The following is a 5,779-nucleotide window of genomic DNA, read 5'->3' as shown; positions in this document are numbered from 1 at the left end:
CTGCCTATGGACCTGTGGGCGTTCCTTTTGGCCTCGCCATATCCTGCGTTCTTGTATGAGGAGAGGGACCAGAGACCCTGCATGACAATGTACCAGGAGGACTGGAGGCTGTGCGCAGGCACAGTGAAGATGCGAGCAGGCCGCAACCACGTCACACCTCCCAGCAGAAAGGAGGCTGAATGGGGTGCGCAGGGTGTGGACAGAGGCTGTCACTGGCCACCTCGTTGAAGATTCTTGTACGCATCGCTACTTATGTGAGACTAAATCCAGTGGGCAAGGAGATGCCATTGTGATTTTGGAAGAATCACTTTTACAGCTATGTGGAACTGGGGTAAGTGTATGAAGTGGTTCCTTGCCCTCCAATGACAGAACTGCATCAGGATCGTTTAAGGGAACTATGAGAAATGCAGATTCCTGGTTCCAGTACAAACTTACGAAATCAAAGCCTCCATGGTGGGGCCCACGGAAAGCAGTTTTGCAGCTACAGCAGGTGATTGCAGTCTGCGCCCCGAGAGGCAGAGTGTCAGGTAATTAGGAAGAGGAAAAGAATTGGAGGTTTTTTTGAACCGAGGGAAAGTATACTGGTAATTCAGTTGCTCCATTTGTAAGATCTATACATTTTGGGCAACTGAAGCTTTCCTTTTAAGTGATAGAATATCACAGCTTGTCTGGATGCCATTATGAAATATATACACATATATTCATAATAAATGTGCATATATACATCATATACATATATGTATGTATCTGATATACAAAGGTCTGACAATTAAATTCGCGAACTAATCTTAGAAAAAGTGCCACATACCTCATTGCTGAATATATCACTACGGTCACCTTCAAAGTACTCCCTTTGGGAAGCTATGCACCGACGCCAGAGCCTAGTCCTTCAAAGCGATTTTGGAACTCTTTTTCTGGAATGGCCATCAGAGCTGTCATCGTATTACCCTTGATGTCCTGAATGTCATCAAAATGTCTTCCTTTCAATATTTCCTTTATCTTTTGGTAAAGAAAAAAGTCATGGGGGGCCAGATCAGGTGAGTAGGGAGGGTATTCCGATACAAAGGTTGTTTTCATGCAACCTTTTAAGCACTTCCAAATGGTAAACTTGGTTAACTGTATCCAGTTAGTACAAATTCATAATGCATAATCCCTCTGATTTCAAAAAAGGTTAGCAACATCATTGCAACAAGTTCACTAACTTAATTGTCACACCTCATATATAAAAGTTGATATATTCAATTGACACTTTTCTGTAGACTATAATATTATTAGTTTAAGAACTCTCTCCCTTCATGTGTTAAGCTGTCTGTTAATTCAAAGTTGCTAAAAGTAGTAATTATCAATTCTCACTTTTTTCATATTGAACTTTATAAATATTTCAACCTAAAGGTTTTCAAGAATACTGTCTTTTTACTTTTATTCATAATACTTTTATAGGGTAGATATTTTTCCAAGACAAAACAGCTAAATTTTCTTTATGAGTCTTTTGAATCTTTTCCTATGTGTAGATGTTACAAAATCATAGGCTGTCTCAATTTTAGTCCATTTTCATACAGAATACACATTTATCTAATTAAAAATAAGAACTGTGTCAAAACACGGAAAATCCAAAATGAAGTTATTTTGAAGCTCAACTATAAAATATTAAAAGTAAACCACTGCATTAGTTTCCTACTGCTGCTATAATAAATTAGCACAAACTTATTGGCTTAAAATAACACAGATTTATTCTCTTACAGTTTTGGAGGTCAGATGTTCAAAGCCAGTTTCATGAGGCTACAGCCAAGATGTGGGCAGGATAGCGTTCCGTCTGGAGTCACAAGAGGAGAAAATCCATTCCTTGCCGTTTCCAGCTTCTCGAGGCCATCCTCATTGCCTGCCGTGTGCGAGAGTTATAGAGAGAGTTGTAGTCACTGCAGCCACAGGTGAGCCAATCCTGGTGACACCATCCAGAGCAGGGTCATATGCGGATTTGTCCACAAAATAAAGGAGATTGTTGTTATTTTAAACTTCTACATTGCAGGGTGGTATAGGATGACTTGAAATTTCAAGTAATTGGCTCTCTTATCTCACTTCTATAGATGTTTTCTGGCTACTTGGTATGGTGATGGGAAGAAGGATGAGGGTTGTGGTCGGATGGAATGTGTTTGGAATGTGTGATTGCCGTCCACTGGAGGATGCACTGTGTGATCTGAGGGCAGAATTTCTCTTGCTCAAACCTGTGAAACCTGAGTTCAGGGACTTGATGTTTCACACTCCAAGCCTCTGAAAGGTTGGCGCTGAGATAGATGCAGAGGCCCCGAATTCAAGGCATCAGAACAGTGCCTCACATCTCTGTTACACATTTGACTCACCTGGGGTATTTCAAAAAGTACTGGTAACTGAGTACTGCTCCCATACTCCAAATGTTCCGATGACATTGGTTTTGCATGGCTTTGGGGTATTACTATTTTTATAAAGTTTTACAGGTGATTATAATGTTCACCCATATGTGCAAATCTCTAGATCAGATGGAAAGCAGCATCCAAAGTGCAATGCTTAAAGAGAGGATTCTAAAATGAAGAAAGGAGGAGATAAGGATTAACTGACGAGCATAAAGGAAGAGTGGCAGGAAGCCTTGGCAGAGCTATGGAACCCACTGCACAGGCAGCACTGCAGGGCTTGGTGTGCGCTCACGTGGTTCAAGTCGGTTTTCCTAAGTGGACGTGTGGTCCCTGGGACAATTCCCTAAAGCCCAGTTATGAACTCATAAAGATTGAGTTTCTGGACTTGACGTGCTTTAGTGGGACCATGAGACTAGCACTGGCCATTGAGATGAGGACTGGGACATTATTACAGGGTCAGGGTCCTCCAGAATGTTCTTTCTCTCTGGTATAGAAACAAACAACATGTAGAGTGTGGCTGTGCTGTCACCAGCATTGATCACTGAGGGATTATGCAGAAAAGAATACTCTTGTCAACCCCTGATGGATAGATTGTATGAGGGAGAAACAAATCTTTTTTTTTTTGCTTTGGGCTGCTGAGATGTTGAATTGTTTGTTTCTGCAGCATAACCCCTCCTCTCCTGACTAACACCACGTCTGAGCAAGATGGCTGTGTATCTCTCTGCACGGGCATAGGAAGCAAAATTCCTACTCTTCTGAAGTCAAATTTTGCCCAGGGTTCTGTTAGGGGAAACAAGAAGACAAAAAATATACAAAATTTTCAGCTCATGTTTCATGAATTAAAGCAACATTATTTGACTTCAAGTCAGAGAACTAAATATTTTATTTTATTTAGAAACCAGTATTTGGAAATTTGGCATCTTTCACCTAAGGGTAAATTGGATATGATGCCAGGTTCACACTCATGGAATTAATTGACTGCTCTACTTTCAACATAAGGTATCAAAGCCTTCCACATTAGTGACCCATGTAAAACAAACCTTACCACATGGGCTGTGGTTTTTGAGAAGGCTCTTATTAAATGAACTACTCAATATAAATTTACCCTGGGGGGGGTGTGTGTAGATGGAAAATCATACACGTACTTAGAATAGCCTTTTTTTTTTGTATTTTTTTTTCTAATTTTATACCCAAAGGCTTAAAAAAAATCTTTTTGGCATTCAGAAGTCAACATTAGAGACAGAATTTACTTTTAATCACTTCTTCCTAGAGCTGGCACATAGGAGAAGCTGGTTCTTTTAAAAAGAGTCTACATGTATAACTGACATTGTGTATTTTGATCCATTTATTGAAAATTTGATGGTCCCCTTTGCCACGTAAATCCTTAAGATCACCTTCAGCCTGCTTCCTGTAAGCCTTCATTTCCTTATTGACCTTAAAGATTTACCTTATGTCCATTTCCTGTCCAGTTCTTTCCTGGGGTTCTTTCCTTTCTGGACTATCTTTGGGAAAGCTTCGCATTTCTGAAAGCAATGCACAGCTGTGGCAGAATAGTTTGTATTAACTTCTGTATTTTTCACCTAGTATTTCCTTCCCCCTTCCCCTCTTACATTCAAAGGTTAGGGTCATAGCCAGGACTGAGAACAAGAAAGACCACAGTCTCTGACATTTACTGGTTGGGTTAAGTAAATAAGAATGGTATGGTATTTAAACAAGATGTTTGAATGGAAGCAGGAAGGAAAGTGGAGCTTCCTTTCAACATACAAAATGACAAGAGATGCTCCTGATTAGAGGGAAGGAAAAAGGAGGAGTGTTTTAAAATATTAGTGAATTAATAAGAAATTTGAAGTATATTAAGGCCAACAGATGAGGACAGCACTGCCATGAAAAGCTGGTTTGTTACTCACAGTTCTCAATAGGAAGGGGCAAACCATGCCACGAGGGGCCACGTGGGGAAGAACCAGGGTCAGTGGAATTCAGCGTCTTTCTGTAACCTAATTTCAGAGGTGACGTCCCGTCACTTTTGCTGTGTTATATCTATTAGAAGCATGTCCCTAGGTCCATTCCACACTTGAGGAGAACGTGATTATCAGGATGCCATATCAGTCTGCTTCCCACATAGACAACAGTTCAACATCCTGGCATCGTATTAGGGAAGCAGCTGGACCCTAGAGGGGAATGTCATACTTCTATATCAGGACATGGACAGATTTGAAAAGATGCCACTCCCCAAGCCAGGCAGAGAGGTGGCAGAAGGTCCCAGCCCATAGATCTGATTTTCTACACAGGACTAAATAATAGGCATTTCTGAAGATACCTGTGTAATTTAATAATCAGACTCCTGTCCCCTCCACTTACACCATAGCATGTCAGCCTCTATGAACTCTTAGATGACTTGGGGATTGGGAAGGTGATGTACCACAGTCACCACATATGGACACCAGGACACATTTAAGAGCACTTACAATTATGATGGGATAACTAGCATAAGCCGGGTCTGTTCCAGGCAAACCAGAACACACGGCCACCCAGCACTAACTTGAAGGAAGATGGATTAATTTCTCATATCCTGTTGAAAGGAGGTTCAAAATAGAAATGAAGTTGGGATCTGGGAAATAAACTCCCTGAATTGTACATACCGTATTTGCCGGCGTATAAGACGATTTTTTGGCCCCGAAAAATATGCCTCCAAGTGGGGGGGGGGGTCGTCTTATACGCCAGGTACACTTCAGGTAGACTGCCCATAGTGCTTGCCCCGTGCTATAGTGGCCTCCCGATGCCCGCCCACTTCATTCCACATACCGTTCAGGCATCAGCAGCGCTGCTGGGTGTGTGCTCGGCTGTTATGCGATTTTGCTGTTATGCGATTTTACCACACTCGCAAAATCGCACACAGCCGAGCATACACCCAGTATGATAGCGCAAAATCACGAATCGCGATACCATACTGGGTGTATGGTCGGCTGTGTGCGATTTTGCGAGTGTGGTAAATTCGGGTTACCGTATATTTCTTTACATATGCATTGAAGATTTGCGATTTTGCGCTATCATGGTGCCTGTTAGAATGTTGAAGAGCTCGCACTTGCGCACTAGTGAGGTCCCAGGGAGATGCTGATGCAAGGGTGGACCAGACTGCTATAGTGACAGGGCGGGCAAACAGGGAGCAGGGACCAATCAAATCAGGCTTTGTATACAGCCAACAGCCAACCACAATACTGCACCATTGTACAGTACAGCATAGAAAATGTCGACCAGTCAAACCCCTATCATCCCTATCATGGCACCAGCCAAAAGAAAGAAGTATGATGCAAATTTTAAACTGAAAGTTATTTGGTGTGTGGAAGGTGTGCGGAAGAGGGGGTAGTCTTATACGGCGAGTATATAACAAACTC

The sequence above is a fragment of the Rhinolophus hipposideros genome (genome assembly GCF_964194185.1).
Source record: "Rhinolophus hipposideros genome assembly, chromosome: 7".
Classification (NCBI taxonomy): domain Eukaryota; kingdom Metazoa; phylum Chordata; class Mammalia; order Chiroptera; family Rhinolophidae; genus Rhinolophus; species Rhinolophus hipposideros.
The sequence above is the reverse complement of the archived record's forward strand: the minus strand, read 5'-3'. Positions refer to the sequence as shown.